The sequence below is a fragment of the Triticum aestivum genome, chromosome 1A (assembly GCF_018294505.1).
Source record: "Triticum aestivum cultivar Chinese Spring chromosome 1A, IWGSC CS RefSeq v2.1, whole genome shotgun sequence".
Lineage (NCBI taxonomy): Eukaryota > Viridiplantae > Streptophyta > Magnoliopsida > Poales > Poaceae > Triticum > Triticum aestivum.
Genome location: NC_057794.1, coordinates 81,569,305 through 81,589,789, shown reverse-complemented (window position 1 = coordinate 81,589,789; position 20,485 = coordinate 81,569,305).

Here is a 20,485-nt window from a genome sequence, read left to right as displayed (position 1 = left end):
TTTTCCAAGAACTCCATTTTAACCTTCTTGGAAGGGTGCTTTCCTATTTCATTGGTTGCAGAAGCTGACTTTTTCTTCTCCATTCTTTGATTTCAATTATATATCTTCTATTCTTCCTTCTGGAGGCATTGTGATGTTGCTCTCTTCACTCATCGTCTAGGATTGTGAGGACCGTGTTCTTTCCGTGCTTATCCATTTCCAACCGGAGTGTCATGCCCTCTTTTCAAGTTCTTCCCATTCTGTCAAGTTTTGCCTCCCTTCTCAACCGGAGTGCTATCTGAAATCTTTCTTACCCATTGTTCCATTCTTTCAATAGTTCCGGAGGCAGTGTGTTGTTGATTTCATCAAGTATCCTCTCATCTTGTCAACTTCATGTTCAATTCCTTCCATTTACAGTCGGAGTGCTGTTCAAATTATATCATTCTTATTCCTTCTCTATATTGTTTTAACCGGAGTGTTGTGGCTATCATTCCTCTTCTAACCGGAGTCTCATCCAAGTGCTTTTATTTTGCCAAGTTCATATTCTATGCCTTCCATTTCCAACCGGAGTGTTGTCGTAATTGATCTTTATCATTTCTTGTACATCTCGTTTCAACCGGAGTGCTTGCATGTACTTCTTGTCCATTGTTCTTGTCATTCATAGCTTTGCTAACTCCAAGGTTCACATGGTGTTCTTGTTTCTCTTTCCTACCGGTGTGCTTTCAGATTCTTTTTGGTCCATTAAGCTCTTGTTTCATGTCCTTCAACCTACAAGGTTCTTGCAATGTTCCTTGTTCCTCTTTATAACGGAGTGTTTTCAACTTCTTGTATCTTTATTGGATTCCTTCTTTCAATTTGTTTAACCTCTCAAGGTTCGTTGGTTTCACTCTTTTGTCAAATAAGCAAATTTGTTTTACCTCTTTCTCTTCCGCTTCTCTCTGATGCCATCCTTAGATCTTGGGACGAGATCTCTTGTAAGTGGAGGAGTGTTGTGATGCCCCGAGTCCGATGCGCCAGGTGTCTTCCAGTTATTTGTTGTTGTTGCCTAGTCATTCGCTTCTGTGTTGCATCTTTCCATGTCATCATGTGCATTGCATCTTCATGTTTTCAAAACTTGCATCCTTCCGGGTTCCCTCAGTTCTCTCTGTTGTCCAGTTTGTGCCCAGGCACACTCGCACGCGCCTGCGGCACATCCAAAATAGTATTTTATAAGTCGCTAGAAAATGTTCTCGGAATGGGTTGAAAGTTGGCATGCGGTGTAGTTATGTTATCAGTAGGCCGCCTGCCAAGTTTCATCACATTCGGAGTTCGTTTGATGCCCCAACAGATAACTATAGCGGCAATATAGCCAGTTTATCGCCGGATGTTTTCGGTCTCTGGAAACAGTCGTTGGGCTGCATTCCTCCTCTTTCCTCTCAGCCCAAGACCTTCTTTGCACAGCCCACTAGCCCCACATAGGCCCAACTACCCTCCTCCTCGCGTCTGGTGCCGTCCGATCTACATCGGAGGGTCCGAAAACCCCTCCTAACCCCCTCAAACCCTAACCTTCCCTACATATAGACCCCCTCCTGCCTTTTTTGGGCAACCTAGACCCCTCCACCTACCTCTAGCCGCCTCCCCCTAAATTTCCGTGCGCCTCCACCTTAGATCCACCACTTGGTGCGCCGCCACTCGCCGGTGCCACCATCTGACCGCGCCTCGACCAATCCCCCGCCTCCATGTCGCCTCCCCAGTGCGCCTCGACCTCCCACCTCCTTGCGGCCCTCCTGGCCAGCAACAGGCCTGCCCCGGGCCAGATCTAGGCCCAAAGGAAGCCCGCGTTGCACTGTCGAAGCCCGCACGCACCTGTGCCCCCCGGCCGCCCGCTGCCGCCCTTCCTCCGCGCCTCTCCGGCGACCTCGACGCCGGCCACCGGAGGGCCTCGCAGCCGCACCCAGGTCAGACCAGAGCCCTGCCTCGCGTCCTTCTTCTCATTTCTCTCTTCCGCCTTCACCCGAGCCTCTCTCTCTCTGCCCGCAGAAGCCTGCCAAGGCCGCCGCTGCCTCGGATCCTTCGCATCCGTCGCCGGAGCTCCGACCAGCCGCCGCCGTTGCCCAGATCTAGTGTAGGACGCTCGGATCCGCTCATTCCCGTCCTTGCCCGCCTTGCCCCATCGTCGTCCTCGCCGGACAACCGCTGCCGGCGCACCCTTCGCCATCTGTGCGTGTGTGCGAGCACACGAACAACAACCGCGTGCGTTGACCTCGCCAGCAGGCCTTCCAGCGTCAGGTGGGCCGACCTCTTCTCCATGTCACAGCCCAGCGCCCACCTCTGCCACCCCTTCAACCGGTCGGCCTCCTCTGCGCCAGCTGGGCCTGGCCCAATGTGAGCAACCTTTGCCTAGATCCAGATTCGGCTCGTATATTTTGTTTCCAGCGTTTGTGAATTTGAAATTTTCCAGAGAGTTCCAGTTTTACAGAATAGTCCCTCATTTTCATGCATATAATAACTCATGAACCGTGCATCATATGAAACTGTTTTATATGTGAAAATGCTTAGAATTTCATCTAGTTTCATATTTTCCAACTTCCATCCATGTTTGAAATGTTGTTTCCTTTCAATTTTCTTAAATAGCATGTTAAAATGATTTAATCATAACTAAATAACCGTAGCTCCAAATTTAACAAACTTTATATGTAAATGGGGTAGAAAAATGCGTAGATTAACATGGTGCACTCACCTTTCATGTTTAGCAATTCTAAAATGTGGTTTAAGGCAGAACAGTACCAAATTCATAATATGCATATGGGGATTTTCCAACTTTTTGTTTGTTGTTCCGGCCTCATTTAAACTTGCCTAGATGTGTAGTTTACATATGCTTCACCTCTAGCCATGTTTAACAACATTTAATATTGTTGAGTACCTAACTGGGACTGAACTAAATAATCGAATGTGGTGTCTCGTCAACATGCATCTTGTTACATGTTGAGCCCCACTTAACTTGTAGTTTTGTTTGTGCACTTTGCCATGCCATGCATTTTTAAACCGTACATGCATCATCCTTGGTTGTGCATCATGCCATGTTTATGCTTGTGTGTTTACCTTGTTGCTTGCTTCTTTCCGGTTTGCTTCTCTCGTTAGCTTCGGTTTCTTTCGGGAGTTGTGAGGATTCATTCGACTACGTATGTTTGTCTTCTTCATGGACTCGTTCTTCTTCCTTGCGGGATCTCAGGCAAGATGACCATTACCCTCGATATCACTTCTATCTTTGCTTGCTAGCTGTTTGTTCTATCGCTATGTCGCGCTACCTACCACTTGTTTATCATGCCTCCCATATTGCCATGTCAAGCCTCTAACCCACCTTACTAGCAAACGGTTGTTTGTCTATGTTACCGCTTTTGCTCAGCCCCTCTTATAGCCTTGCTAGTTGCAGGTGCAGAGGAGGTTGTTCCATGTTGGAACAATGATATGTTGGGATATCACTATATCTATTGTTTAATTAATGCATCTATATATTTGGCAAAGGGTGGAAGGCTCGGCCTTTTGCCTGGTGTTTTGTTCCACTCTTGCCTCCTTAGTTTCCGTCATATCGGTGTTATGTTCCTTGATTTTGCGTTCCTTACGTGGTTGGGGTTATGGGACCCCCTTAACGTGGCTTGAAACTTGCCAAGAAGGTTGAGTCACCTCTGGTCGGCTTGGCATTGAGTCCTCATCCTCCCTAGACCTATCACTGCATGGACTATAGCCTAGACAAGGTTCGGTCGTGCGTGTGCGTCATTTTGACCATGCTAGGGCGGTGACCGTGTCCGGACACGGGGTCTGGCATGCGTTCGATGCACTCTGCGTCGCGCCACCGCCTCTGTTCGGCGCGTGCTCGAACCAGATTTCGCCGATGACTGCCGTGCTGCGCCACCAGCCCTTTCTCATCACCCTTGACCTCTCCCTGGAGATCGCGGACACCGGAGACGCCGCAGCGAGCACGGGCACGTCACGGCCAAAAGCCACAATGCGCTCGTGCCCTTGTCCGCTTCTTCCCTGCTTCCTGTGCCCGTCCGCGTGCGTGGAAAACTCTCGCCTGAGCACTAAGCCCTTGCCCCCTCGCACTGGAGCCTTTCGTCGCTGTTCTCCGGCTTCCAGAGAGCTCCAGCGGCGCCACGTACCACCCTCTCACTCCGGCTATATATAGAGCCCCTCCCGCCGCTTTGAAGCCTCACCCCATACTTCTCAACCACCACAACCCCGTAGGATAGTCGTAGCCCGGTCGGGCAGGCCTCTGGCAGTCGGCCTCGACCAGAGATAACCGGCGACCCCCGCAGCCCAACCACCCTGCTCCAGAGCCCCTCGAGCTCCATCAACCTCTCAGGCGTGTCATTGGGGATCCACTGGTGTCGCCTGGAAGCAGCAGAGCCCCTAGAGTCGCCCCTCGTCGTCGCCTTCTTCCTCTCGGCAAGCCCCGACCGCCACCGCCACTTGCGAGCTTGGTTGCGAGTAGCTCTGGCCATCCCCCGACATGCCACGGGTATGGGCAAGTGCGCCGTGACCCCCTCTCCCCTTCTATCCCTCTGGTTTCGCCCAAAACCCACTCATCACCGGTGTAAGCTCCTGCGGAGCACCGCCGCGTTTTGTTTCCCTCTCTCCCCCTCTCTCTCCTGACTGGTGGGGGCCGGTGTGAGCCTCTCCACTTGCACCCGAAGAGGTACGAGTGGAGGCATATCCTGGCTTTACGCCATCGACGACACCCCCCCCCCCAGATTTTCTGTTTAATTCAATTTAATTCAAAAATCTTGACCTCAACTTGACCAGTGATAACTCCTAGCCTATAAGTCCAAATGAGTTGATTCTTTTTGCATTGTGTTTGTTTTAGAAAGCTCTAGAAGCACACCAAAATGTGGAATTTTCCTTGCTATCTAGAATTTCTGGTGATTTTCAAATTGGCTTTTGATATTTTGTTTTGTGGTTTTTAATTATTTTTAGAAGGAGGGACTTGCCTTGAGGATAACCAGGAGGAATGTGACCCTCCTCTACACTAAGGCAAGCCACACCATCATTTGGATGGTGTCATTTCAATATCTATGATTTTTTTTACTTAAATATGAGTTCTTTTATGCATTTAAAAATGTGTTAAATAAATATGGTTGATTGCTAGTTACTTTTTCATGCTTGAAATGTTTGTTTAAGCCACTGGTTGAATGCATGGACTAGATTGGTGATACGTCTTCAACGTATCTATAATTTTTGATTGTTCCATGCTATATTATATTCTGTTTTGGACATTATTGGGCTTTATTATACACTTTTATATTATTTTTGGGGCTAACCTATTAATCCGAGGCCCAGCCCAGAATTGTTGTTTTTTGCCAATTTTAGGGTTTCGTAGAAAAAGAATATCAAACGGAGTCCAAACGGAATGAAACCTTCGGGAACGTGATTTTCGGAATGAACATGATCCAGAGGACTTGGACCCTATGTCAAGACATCAACCAGGAGGCCACGAGGTAGGGGGCGCGCCTACCCCCCCCCCCCCCCCAGGCGCGCCCTCCACCCTCGTGGGCCCCCTGTTGCTCCACTGACGTACTCCTTCCTCCTATATATACCTACGTACCCCCAAACTACCAGATACGGAGCCAAAACCCTAATTCCATCGTCGTAACTTTCTTTATCCACGAGATCCCATCTTGGGGCCTGTTCCGGAGCTCCGCCGGAGGGGGCATCAATCACGGAGGGCTTCTACATCAACACCATAGCCCCTCCGATGAAGTGTGAGTAGTTTACCTCAGACCTACGGGTCCATAGTTATTAGCTAGATGGCTTCTTCTCTCTTTTTGGATCTCAATACAAAGTTCTCCCCCTCTCTTGTGGAGATCCATTCGATGTAATCTTCTTTCGCGGTGTGTTTGTTGAGATCGATGAATTGTGGGTTTATGATCAAGTTTATTTATGAACAATATTTGAATCTTCTCTGAATTCTTTTATGTATGATTGGTTATCTTCGCAAGTGTCTTCAAATTGTTAGTTTGGTTTGGCCTACTAGATTGATCTTTCTTGCAATGGGAGAAGTGCTTAGCTTTGGGTTCAATCTTGTGGTGTCCTTTCCCAGTGACAGTAGGGGCAGCAAGGCACATATTGTATTGTTGCCATTGAGGATAACAAGATGGGGTTTATTTCATATTGCATGAGTTTATCCCTCTATATCATGTCATCTTTCTTAAAGCGTTACTCTGTTCTTATGAACTTAATACTCTAGATGCATGCTGGAGAGCGGTTGATGTATGGAGTAATAGTAGTAGATGCAGGCAGGAGTCGGTCTACTTGTCTCGGACGTGATATCTATATACATGATCATACCTAGATATTCTCATAACTATGCTCAATTCTGTCAATTGCTCAACAGTAATTTGTTTACCCACTGTGAATACTTATGCCCTCGAGAGAAGCCACTAGTGAAACCTATGGCACCCGGGTCTATCTTCCATCATATTAATCTTTCAATACTTAGCTATTTCCTTTGCCTTTTATTTTACATGGCATCTTTATCATAAAAATACCAAAAATATTATCTTATCATATCTATCGGATCTCACTCTCGTAAGTGACCTTGTAGGGATTGAAAACCCCTTATCGCGTTGGTTGAGAGGATTTATTTGTTTGTGTAGGTGCGAGGGACTCGTGCGTGGGCTCCTACTGGATTGATACCTTGGTTCTCAAAAACTGATGAAAATACTTATGCTACTTTGCTGCATCACCCTTTCCTCTTCAAGGGAAAACCAACGCAAGTGCTCAAGAGGTAGCAAGAAGGATTTCTGGCGCAGTTGCCGGGGAGTCTATGCAAAAGTCAACATACCAAGTACCCATCACAAACCCTTATCTCCTGAATTACATTATTTGCAATTTGCCTCTCGTTTTCCTCTCCCCCCACTTCACCCTTGCCATTTTATTTGCCCTCTCTCTCTGCGTCCTCCCTCTCTTTCTCTATTTGCCTCTTTTTTGCATGTTTCTTGTTTGCTTGTGTGTTGGATTGCTTGCTTGTCACGATGGCTCAAGATAACACTAAATTGTGTGACTTTACCAATACCAACAACAATGATTTTCTTAGGACTCTGATTGCTCCTCTTACCGATGCTGAATCTTGTGAAATTAATGATGCTTTGTTGAATCTTGTCATGAAAGATCAATTCGCCGGCCTTCCTAGTGAAGATGCCGCTACCCATCTAAATAGCTTCGTTAATTTGTGTGATATGCAAAAGAAGAAAGATGTGGACAATGATATTGTTAAATTGAAGCTACTTCCTTTTTCGCTTAGAGATCGTGCTAAAGCTTGGTTTTCGTCTTTGCCTAAAAATAGTATTGATTCGTGGAATAAGTGCAAAGATGCTTTTATCTCTAAGTATTTTCCTCCCGCTAAGATCATCTCTCTTAGGAATGATATCATAAATTTTAAGAAACTTGATCATGAACATGTTGCACAAGCTTGGGAGAGGATGAAATTAATGATACGAAATTGCCCTACGCATGGTTTGAATTTGTGGATGATTATACAAAAAGATTATGCCGGATTGCATTTTGCTTCTAGAAATCTTTTAGATTCGGCCACGGGAGGCACTTTTATGGAAATCACTTTAGTAGAAGCTACTAAACTCCTAGATAATATTATGGTTAATTATTCTCAATGGCACACTGAAAGATCTACTAATAAAAAAGTGCATGTGATAGAAGAAATTAATGTTTTCAGTGGAAAGATGGATGAGCTTATGAAACTATTTGCTAATAAAAGTGTTTCTTCTTATCCTAATGATATGCCTTTTTCTACTTTGATTGAGAATAATAATGAATCTATGGATGTGAATTGTGTTGGTAGAAATAATTTTGGTAACAACATGTATAGAGGAAACTTTAATCCTAGGCCGTATCCTAGTAATTCCTCTAATAATTATGGTAATTCCTACAACAATTCTTATGGAAATTATAATAATATTCCCTCTGATTTTGAATCTAATATTAAAGAATTTATTACTTCACAAAAGAATTTCAATGCTTTGATTGAAGAAAAATTGCTTAAGATTGATGAGTTGGCTAGGAACGTTGATAGAATTTCTCTTGATGTTGATTCTTTGAAACTTAGATCCATTCCACCTAAGCATCAATGAGTCTCTCAAAGCCATGAGAATTTCCATTGATGAGTGCAAAGAAAGAACTGCTAGGATGCGTGTTAAGAAAGATTGTTTTATAAAAGCGTGTTCTTCTAGTTTCCATGATAATAAAGATGAAGATCTAAAAGTTATTGATGTGTCCCCTATTAAATCTTAGTTTTGCAATATGAATATTGATAATGATGGGACTGAATATGATCCACCTTTACCTAGACGGCGTTCCAAGAATTCGAAGTCTTTAGATCTTGATGCTAAAATTGTTAAAAGTGGGATTGAAGAAGTCAAAACTTTAAATATTAATGAACCCACTATTTTGGATTTCAAGGAATTTAATTATGATAATTGATCTTTGATAGATTGTATTTCCTTATTGCAATATGTGCTAAATTCTCCTCATGCTTATAGTCAAAATAAATCTTTCACTAAACATATCGTTGATGCTTTGATGCAATCTTATGAAGAAAAACTTGGGTTGGAAGTTTCTATCCCTAGAAAACTTTATGATGAGTGGGAACTTACTATTAAAATTAAAATTAAATATCATGAATGCTATGCTTTGTGTGATTTGGGTGCTAGTGTTTCCACGATTCCAAAGACTTTGTGTGATTTGCTAGGTTTCTGTGATTTTGAATATTGCTCTTTAAACTTGCACCTTGCGGATTCCACCATTAAGAAACCTATGGGAAGAATTAATGATGTTCTTATTGTTGCAAATAGGAATTATGTGCCCTTAGATTTTATTGTTCTTGACATATATTGCAATCCTTCATGTCCTATTATTCTTGGTAGACCTTTCCTTAGAATGATTGGTGCAATTATTGATATGAAGGAAGGAAATATTAGATTCCAATTTCCGTTATGGAAAGGCATAGAACACTTTCCTAGAAAGAAAATAAAACTATCATATGAATCTATTATGAGACCCACTTATGAATTGCCTACCAAAGATGGCAATACCTAGATCTATCCTTGCTTTTTATGCCTAGCTAGGGGCGTTAAACGATAGCGCTTGTTGGGAGGCAACCCAATTTTATTTTTATTCCTTGCTTTTTGATCCTTTTAGTAATAAATAATTTATATAGCCTCTGTTTTGGTTGTGTTTTTGTGTTTAATTAGTGTTTGTGCCAAGTAGAACCGTTGGGAAGACTTGGGGAAAGTCTTTTTAATCTTATTGTAAAAAACAGAAACTTTAGCGCTCACGAGAACTCCTGACATTTTTATTTTGAAAGTGATATTTAGTTAATTATTTTTGCAGATGATTAATAGATAAATTCCTCACGTCCAGAAATTAATTTTAGAATTTTTGGGGTTCCAGATCTTGCGTTAGCTACAGATTACTACAGACTGTTCTGTTTATGACAGATTCTGTTTTTCGTGTGTTGTTTGCTTATTTTGATGAATCTATGTCTAGTAAAATAGTTTATAAACCATAGAGAAGTTGGAATACAGTAGGTTTAACACCAATATAAATAAAGAATGAGTTCATTACAGTATCTTGAGGTGGTGTTTTGTTTTCTTTCACTAACGGAGCTCACGAGATTTTCTACTTTAAGTTTTGTGTTGTGAAGTTTTCAAGTTTTGGGTGAAAGATTTGATGGATTATGGAACAAGGAGTGGCAAGAGCCTAAGCTTGGGGATGCCCATGGCACCCCAAGATAATCTAAGGACACCTAAAAGCCAAAGCTTGGGGATGCCCCGGAAGGCATCCCCTCTTTCGTCTACTTCCATCGGTAACTTTACTTGGAGCTATATTTTTATTCACCACATGATATGTGTTTTGCTTGGAGCGTCTTGTATGATTTGAGTCTTTGATTTTTAGTTTACCACAATCATCCTTGCTGTACACACCTTTTGAGAGAGACACACATGATTCGGAAATTATTAGAATACTCTATGTGCTTCACTTATATCTTTTGAGTTATATAGTTTTTGCTCTAGTACTTCACTTATATCTTTTAGAGCACGGTGGTGGTTTTGTTTTATACAAACTATTATTCTCTCATGATTCACTTAGATTGTTTTGAGAGTCTTAAATAGCATGCTAATTTACTTAAATAATTCTAATATGCTAGGTATTCAAGACTAGTAAAAACTTTCTTATGAGTGTGTTGAATACTAAGAGAAGTTTGATGCTTGATGATTGTTTTGAGACATGGAGGTAGTGATATCAAAGTTGTGCTAGTTGAGTAGTTGTGAATTTGAAAAATACTTGTGTTGAAGTTTGCAAGTCCCGTAGCATGCACGTATGGTAAATGTTATGCAACAAATTTGAAACATGAGGTGTTCTTTGATTGTCCTCCTTATGAGTGGCGGTCGGGGACGAGTGATGGTCTTTTCCTACCAATCTATCCCCCTAGGAGCATGCGCGTAGTGCTTGGTTTTTGATGACTTATAGATTTTTGCAATAAGTATGTGAGTTATTTATGACTAATGTTGAGTCCATGGATTATACGCACTCTCACCCTTCCATCATTGCTAGCCTCTTCGGTACCGTGCATTGCCCTTTCTCACATTGAGAGTTGGTGCAAACTTCGCCGGTGCATCCAAACCTCATGATATGATACTCTCTTTCACACATAAAACTCCTTATATCTTCCTCAAAACAGCCACCATACCTACCTATTATGGCATTCCCATAGCCATTCTGAGATATATTGCCATGCAACTTTCCACCGTTCCATTTATCATGACACGTTCATCATTGTCATATTGCTTTGCATGACCATGTAGTTGACATAGTATTTGTGGCAAAGCCACCATTCATAATCCTTCCATACATGTCACTCTTGGTTCATTGCATATCCCGGTACACCGTCGGAGGCATTCATATAGAGTCATACTTTGTTCTAGTATCAAGTTGTAATCATTGAGTTGTAAATAAATAGAAGTGTGATGATCATCATTTTCTATAGCATTGTCCCAAGTGAGGAAAAAAAGAGAAAGGCCATAAAAAAGAAGAAGGCCCAAAAAAGCGAGAAAAAGAGAGAAGGGACAATGTTACTATCCTTTTTACCGCACTTGTGCTTCAAAGTAGCACCATAATGTTCATGATAGAGAGTCTTTTGTTTTGTCACTTTCATATACTAGTGGGAATTTTTAATTATAGAACTTGGCTTGTATATTCCAACAATGGGCTTCCTCAAATGCCCTAGGCCTTCGTGAGCAAGCAAGTTGGATGCACACCCACTTAGTTTCTTTTGTTGAGCTTTCATATATTTGTAGCTCTAGTGCATCCGTTGCATGGCAATCTCTACTCCTTGCATTAACATCAATTGATGGGTGCTACCTCTTGAGCACTGCGTTGGATATCCCCGAAGAGGAAGGGATGATGCAGCAAAGTAGTGTAAGTATTTCCATCAGTTTTGAGAACCAAGGTATCAATCCAGTAGGAGGCTATGCGCGAGTCCCTCGTACCTGCATAAAACAAATAAATCCTCGCAACCAACACAAATAGGGGTTGGCAATCCCTACACGGCCACTTACGAGAGTGAGATCTGATAGATATGATAAGATAATATTTTTGGTATTTTTGTGATAAAGATGCAAAGTAAAATAAAGGCAAAGTAAAAAAGCGAAGGAAATAACTAAGTAGTAGGAGATTAATATGATGAAGATAGACCCGGGGGCCATAGGTTTCACTAGTGGCTTCTCTCGAGAGCATAAGTATTCTACGGTGGGTGAATGAATTACTGTTGAGCAATTGACAGAATTGAGCATAGTTATGAGAATATCTAGGTATGATCATGTATATAGGCATCACGTCTGAGACAAGTAGACCGACTCATGCCTGCATCTACTACTATTACTCCACTCATCGACCGCTATCCAGCATGCATCTAGAGTATTAAGTTAATGAAAACAAAGTAACGCCTTAAGAAAGATGACATGATGTAGAGGGATAAATTCATGCAATAAGATAAAAAACCCACCTTGTTATCCTCGATGGCAACAATAAAATACGTGCCTTGCTGCCCCTACTGTCACTAGGAAAGGACACCGCAATATTGAACCCAAATCTAAGCACTTCTCCCATTGCAAGAAAGATCAATCTAGTAGGCCAAACCAAACTGATAATTTGAAGAGACTTGCAAAGATAACCAATCATACATAAAAGAATTCAGAGAAGATTCAAATATTGTTTATAGATAATCTTGATCATAAACCCACAATTCATCGGCCTCAAGAAACACACCGCAAAAAGAAGATTACATCGAATTTCTCCACAAGAGAGGGGGAGAACATTCTATTGAGATCCAAAAAGAGACAAGAAGCCATCTAGCTAATAACTATGAACCCGAAGGTCTGAGGTAAACTACTCACACTTCATCGGAGAGGCTATAGTGTTGATGTAGAAGCCCTCCGTGATGGATACCCCCTCCGGCGGAGCTCCGGAACAGGCCCCAAGATGGGATCTCGTGGATACAGGAAGTTACGGCGGTGGAATTAGGGTTTTGGCTTTGTATCTGATCGTTTGGGGGTACGTAGGTATATATAGGAGGAAGGAGTACGTCAGTGGAGCAACAGGGGGCCCACGAGGGTGGAGGGCGCACCTGGGGGGTAGGCGTGGCCCCCTACCTCGTTGCCTCCTCCTTTGTTTCTTGATGTAGGGTCCAAGTCTCCTGGATCATGTTCGGTGAGAAAATCACGTTCCCGAAGGTTTCATTCCGTTTGGACTCCGTTTGATATTCCTTTTCTTTGAAACCCTAAAATAGGCAAAAAAACATCAATTCCAGGCTGGGCCTCCGGTTAATAGGTTAGTCCCAAAAATAATATAAAATTGGAAAATAAAGCCCAATAATGTCCAAAACAGTAGATAATATAGCATGGAGCAATCAAAAATTATAGATACGTTGGAGACGTATCAAGCATCCCCAAGCTTAATTCCTGCTCGTCCTCGAGTAGGTAAATGATAAAAACAGATTTTTTGATGTGGAATGCTACTTGGCATAATTTTAATGTAATTCTTCTTAATTGTGGTATGAATATTCAGATCTGAAAGATTCAAGATAAAAGTTCATACTAACATAAAAATAATAATACTTCAAGCATACTAATAAAGCAATCATGTATTCTCAAAATAACATGGCCAAAGAAAGTTATCCCTACAAAATCATATAGTCTGGCTATGCTCTATCTTCACCACAGAAAGTATTTAAATCATGCACAACCCCGATGACAAGCCAAGCAATTGTTTCATACTTTTGACATTCTCAAAACTTTTTCAATCTTAACGCAATACATGAGCATGAGCCATGGATAAAACACTATAGGTGGAATAGAATGGTGGTTGTGGAGAAGATAAAAAGGGAGAAGATAGTCTCACATAAACTAGGCGTATCAATGGGCTATGGAGATGCCCATAAATAGATATCAATGTGAGTGAGTAGGGATTGCCATGCAACGGATGCACTAGAGCTATAAGTATATGAAAGCTCAACAAAAGAAACTAAGTGGGTGTGCATCCAACTTACTTGCTCACGAAGACCTAGGGCAATTTGAGGAAGCCCATCATTGGAATATACAAGCCAAGTTCTATAATGAAAAATTCCCACTAGTATATGAAAGTGACGAAATGAGAGACTCTCTATCATGAATATAATGGTGCTACTTTGAAGCACAAGAGTGGTAAAAGGATAATAGCATTGTCGCTTCTCTCTTTTTCTCTCATTTTTTTATTTGGGCCTTTTCTCTTTTTTATGGCCTCTTTTCTTTCCTTTTTTTCAATTTTTCGTCTGGAGTCTCATCCCGACTTGTGGGGGAATCATAGTCTCCATCATCCTTTCCTCACTTGGGACAATGCTCTAATAATGATGATCAACACACTTTTATTTTGTTACAACTCAACAATTACAACTCGATACTTAGAACAAAATTTGACTCTATATGAATGCCTCCGGCAGTGTACCGGGATATGCAATGACTCATGAGTGACATGTATGAAAGAATTATGAACGGTGGCTTTGCCACAAATACGATGTCAACTACATGATCATGCTAAGCAATATGACAATGATGGAGTGTGTCATAATAAACGGAATGGTGGAAAGTTGCATGGCAATATATCTCGGAATGGCTATGGAAATGCCATAATAGGTAGGTATGGTGGCTGTTTTGAGGAAAGTATATGGTGGGTGTATGATACCGGCGAAAGGTGTGCGGTATTAGAGAGGCTAGCAATGGTGGAAGGGTGAGAGTGCGTATAAACCATGGACTCAACATTAGTCATAAAGAACTCATATACTTATTGAAAAAATCTACAAGTTATCAAAGCAAAGTATTACGCGCATGCTCCTAGGGGGATAGATTGGTAGGAAAAGACCATCGCTCGTCCCCGACCGCCACTCATAAGGAAGACAATCAATAAATAAATCATGCTCCGACTTCATCACATAACGGTTCACCATACGTGCATGCTACGAGAATCACAAAATTTAACACAAGTATTTCTCAAATTCACAACAACTCAACTATCACAACTTTAATATCACCATCTTCATATCTCATAACAATTATCAAGCATCAAACTTCTCATGGTATTCAACACACTCATAAGAAAGTTTTTACTATTCTTGAATACTAAGCATATTAGGATTATTTAAGAAAATTACCATGCTATTTAAGACTCTCAAAATAATCTAAGTGAAGCATGAGATATCAATAGTTTCTATAAAACAAATCCACCACCGTGCTCTAAAAGATATAAGTGAAGTACTAGAGCAAAACTATATAACTCAAAAGATATAAGAGAAGCACATAGAGTATTCTAACAAATTCCAAATCATGTATGGCTCTGTCAAAACGTGTGTACAGAAAGGATGATTGTGGTAAACTAAAAAATAAAGAATCAAATAATACAAGACGATCCAAGCAAAAAACATATCATGTGGTGAATAAAAATATAGCTCCAAGTAAAGTTACCGATAGAAGTAGACGAAAGAGGGGATGCCTTCCGGGGCATCCCCAAGCTTTGGCTTTTAGGTGTCCTTAGATTAGCTTGGGGGTGCCCTGGGCATCCCCAAGCTTAGGCTCTTGCAACTCCTTGTTCCATAATCCATCAAATCTTACCCAAAACTTGAAAACTTCACAACACAAAACTCAAAGTAGAAAATCTCGTGAGCTCCGTTAGCGAAAGAAGACAAAAGACCACTTCAAGGTACTGTAATGAACTCATTATTTATTTATATTGGTGTTAAATCTACTGTATTCCAACTTCTCTATGGTTTATAAACTATTTTACTAGCCATAGATTCATCAAAATAAGCAAACAACACACGAAAAACAGAATCTGTCAAAAACAGAATAGTCTGTAGTAATCTGTAACTAGCGCAATATCTGGAACCACAAAAATTCTAAAATAAATTTCTGTACGTGAGGAATTTATCTATTAATCATCTTCAAAAAGAATTAACTAAATATCACTTTCCAAATAAAACTGGCAGCAGTTCTCGTCAGCGCTAAAGTTTCTGTTTTTTACACTAAGATATCAAGACTTTCCCCAAGTCTTCCCAACGGTTCTACTTGGCACAAACACTAATTAAACACAAAAAACACAACCAAAATAGAGGCTATATAAATTATTTATTACTAAACAGGCGCAAAAATCAAGGAATACAAATAAAATTGGGTTGCCTCCCAACAAGCGCTATCGTTTAACGCCCCTAGCTAGGCATAAAAAGCAAGGATAGATCTAGGTATTGCCATCTTTGGTAGGCAATCCATAAGTGGCTCTCATAATAGATTCATAAGGTAATTTAATTTTATTTCTAGGAAAGTGTTCCATGCCTTTCCTTAACGGAAATTGGAATCTAATATTTCCTTCCTTCATATCAATAATTGCACCAACCGTTCTAAGGAAAGGTCTACCAAGAATAATAGGACATGAAGGATTGCAATCTATGTCAAGAACAATAAAATCTATGGGCACATAATTCCTATTTGCAACAATAAGAACATCATTAATTCTTCCCATGGGTTTCTTAATAATGTAATCCGCAAGGTGCAAGTTTAGAGAGCAATCATCAAAATCACGGAAACCTAACAAATCACACAAAGTCTTTGGAATCGTGGAAACACTAGCACCCAAATCACATAAAGCATATAACTCATGATATTTTATCTTAATTTTAATAGTTGGTTCCCACTCATCTTAAAGTTTTCTAGGGATAGACACTTCCAATTCAAGTTTTTCTTCATAAGATTGCATCAAGGCATCAACGATATGTTTAGTAAACGCTTTATTTTGACTATAAGCATGAGGAGAATTTAGCACGGATTGCAACAAGGAAATACAACCAATCAAAGAGAAATTTTCATAATTAAATTCCTTGAAATCCAAAATAGTGGGTTCAGCAACATCTAGGGTTATAATTTCTTCGATCACACTTTCATCAAATTTAGCATCAAGATCTAAAAACTCCAAATTTTTGGAACGCCTTCTAGGTAAAGGTGGATCATATTCAGTCCCATCATTATTAAGATTCATATTGCCAAACAAAGATTTAATAGGGGACACATCAATAACTTTTAGATCTTCATCTTTATTTTCATAGGAACTAGAAGAACACGCTCTTATAAAGGCATCTTTCTTAGCATGCATCCTAGCGGTTCTTTCGTTGCACTCATCAATGGAAATTCTTATGGCTTTGAGAGACTCATTGATATCATGCTTAGGTGGGATAGATCTAAGTTTCAAAGAATCAACATCAAGAGAAATTCTATCAACGTTCCTAGCCAAATCATCAATCTTAAGCAATTTTTCTTCAATCAAAGCATTGAAATTCTTTTGCAAAGTAATAAATTCTTTAATATTAGATTCAAAATCAGAGGGCATCTTATTATGATTTCCATAAGAATTGTTGTAGGAATTACCATAATTATTAGAGGGATTGCTAGGATAAGGCCTAGGATTAAAATTTCCTCTATAGGCGTTGTTACCAAAATTATTCCTACCAACAAAATTCACATCCATAGATTCATTATTATTCTCAATCAAAGTAGACAAGGGCATATCATTAGGATCAGAAGAAACACTCTTACTGGCAAATAATTTCATAACTTCATCCATCTTTCCACTCAAAACAGTAATTTCTTCTATCGCATGCACCTTTTCATTAGTAGATCTTTCAGTATGCCATTGAGAATAATTAACCATATTATTATCTAGGAGTTTAGTAGCTTCTCCTAAAGTGATTTCCATAAAAGTGCCTCCTGTGGATGAATCTAAAAGATTTCTAGAAGCAAAATTCAATCGGCATAAAATTTTGTATAATCATCCACAAATTCAAACCATGAGTAGGGAAATTACGTATCATTAATTTCATCCTCTCCCAAGCTTGTGCAACATGTTCATGATCAAATTGCTTAAAATTCATAATATCGTTTCTAAGGGAGATGATCTTAGCGGGAGGAAAATACTTAGAGATAAAAGCATCTTTGCACTTGTTCCAAGATTCAATACTATTTTTAGGCAAAGACGAAAACCAAGCTTTAGCACGATCTCTAAGCGAAAAAGGAAATAGCTTCAATTTAACAATGTCATTATCTACATCTTTCTTCTTTTGCATATCACACAAATCAACGAAGCTATTTAGATGGGTAGCGGCATCTTCACTAGGAAGGCCGGAGAACGGATCTTTCATAACAAGATTCAGCAAAGCGACATTAATTTCACAAGATTCAGCATCGGTAAGAGGATCAATCAGAGTGCTAATAAAATCATTGTTGTTGGTATTGGTAAATTCACACAATTTAGTGTTATCTTGAGCCATCGTGACAAGCAAGCAATCCAACACACAAGCAAACAAAAAGCAAGCGGGCAAAAAGAGGCAGATGGAGAAAGAGAGGGAGGATAGAGAGAGAGGGCGAATAAAATGGCAAGGGTGAAGTGGGGGAGAGGAAAACGAGAGGCAAATGGCAAATAATGTAATGCGGGAGATAAGGATTGTGATGGGTACTTGGTATATTGACTTTTGCGTAGACGCCAGAAATGGCTCGTTGTTGGAAGTCAAATCTTGACTTGCACGAACCTCCCCGGCAACGGCGCCAGAAATTCTTCTTGCAACCTCTTCAGCACTGCGTTGGATTTCCCTGAAGAGGAAGGGATGATGCAGCAAAGTAGCGTAAGTATTTCCCTCAGTTTTTGAGAACCAAGGTATCAATCCAGTAGGAGGTTGCGCGCGCGTCCCCTAGTACCTGCACAAAGCAAATAACTCCTCGCAACCAACGCGATAAGGGGTTGTCAATCCCTTCACGGTCACTTATGAGAGTGAGATCTGATAGATATGATAAGATAATATTTTTGGTATTTTTATGATAAAGATGCAAAGTAAAATAAAAGCAAAGTAAAAAAGCAAAGGAAATAACTAAGTATTGGAAGATTAATATGATGAAGATAGACCCGGGGGCCATAGGTTTCACTAGTGGCTTCTCTCAAGAGCATAAGTATTCTATGGTGGGTGAACGAATTACTGTTGAGCAATTGACAGAATTGAGCATAGTTATGAGAATATCTAGGTATGATCATGTATATAGGCATCACATCCGAGACAAGTAGACCGACTCTTGCTTGCATCTACTACTATTACTCCACTCATCGACCGCTATCCAGCATGCATCTAGAGTATTAAGTTAATGAAAACGGAGTAACGCCTTAAGCAAGATGACATGATGTAGAGGGATAAATTCGTGCAATATGATATAAACCCCATCATGTTATCCTCGATGGCAACAATACAGTACGTGCCTTGCTACCCCTATTGTCACTAGGAAAGGACACTGCAAGATTGAACCCAAAGCTAAGCACTTCTCCCATTGCAAGAAAGATCAATCTAGTAGGCCAAACCAAACTGATAATTCGAAGAGACTTGCAAAGATAACCAATCATACATAAAAGAATTCAGAGAAGATTCAAATATTGTTCATAGATAATCTTGATCATAAACCCACAATTCATTAGTGTCAAACACACCGCAAAAAGAAGATTACATCGAATAGTTCTCCACAAGAGAGGGGGAGAATATTGTATTGAGATCCAAAAAGAGAGAAGAAGCCATCTAGCTAATAACTATGGACCCGAAGGTCTGAGGTAAACTACTCACACTTCATCAAAGAGGCTATGGTGTTGATGTAGAAGCCCTCCATGATGGATACCCCCTCCGGCGGAGCTCTAGAATAGGCCCCAAGATGGGATCTCGTGGATACAGGAAGTTACGGCGGTGGAATTAGGGTTTTGGCTCCATATCTGATCGTTGGGGGTAAGTAGGTATATATAGGAGGAAGGAATACGTCGGTGGAGCAACAGGGGGCCCACGAGGGTGGAGGGCGCGCCTGGGGGGTAGGCGTGCCCCCTACCTCGTGTCCTCCTCCTTTGTTTCCTTACGTAGGGTCCAAGTCTCCTGGATCATGTTCGGTGAGAAAATCACGTTGCCGAAGGTTTCATTCTGTTTGGACTCCGTTTGATATTCCTTTTCTTTGAAACCCTAAAATAGGCACAAAAAAACAGCAATTCTGGGCTGGGCCTCCGTTAATAGGTTAGTCCCAAAAATATTATAAAAGTGGAAAATAAAGCCCAATAATGTCGAAACCAGTAGATAATATAGCATGGAGCAATCAAAAATTATAAATACGTTGCAGACGTATCAATGGGCATCTCCACCACCCCCATCATTATATTCTATTCCACCCATAGTGCTATATCCATGGCTCACGCTCATATATTGCGTGAAGGTTGAAAAAGTTTGAGATTACTAAAGTATGAAACAATTGCTTGGCTTGTCATCGGGGTGGTGGATGATGAGGGCATTCTTGTGTGATGAAAATGGAGCATGACTAAACTATATGATTTTGTAGGGCTGAACTTTCTTTGGCCATGTTATTTTGAGAGGACATAATTGCTTAGTTAGTATGCTTGAAGTATTATTATTTTTATGTCAATATTGAACTTTTATCGTGAATCTTTCAGATCTGAATATTCATACCACAATTAAGAAGAATTACATTGAAAATATGCCAAGTAGCATTCCACATCAACAATTCTGTTTTTATCATTTACCTACTCGAGGACGAGCAGGAATTAAGCATGGGGATGCTTGATACGTCTCCAACATATCTATAATTTTTTATTGTTCCATGCTATATTATATTCTGTTTGGGACATTATCGGGCTTTATTATACACTTTTATATTTTTCTGGGACTAACCTATTAACCGGAGGCCCAGCCCAGAATTGTTGTTTTTTTTGCCTATTTTAGGGTTTCGCAGAAAAAGAATATCAAACGGAGTCCAAACAGAATGAAACCTTCGGGAACGTGATTTTCGGAATGAACATGATCCAGAGGACTTGGACCCTACGTCAAGACATCAACCAGGAGGCCACGAGGTAC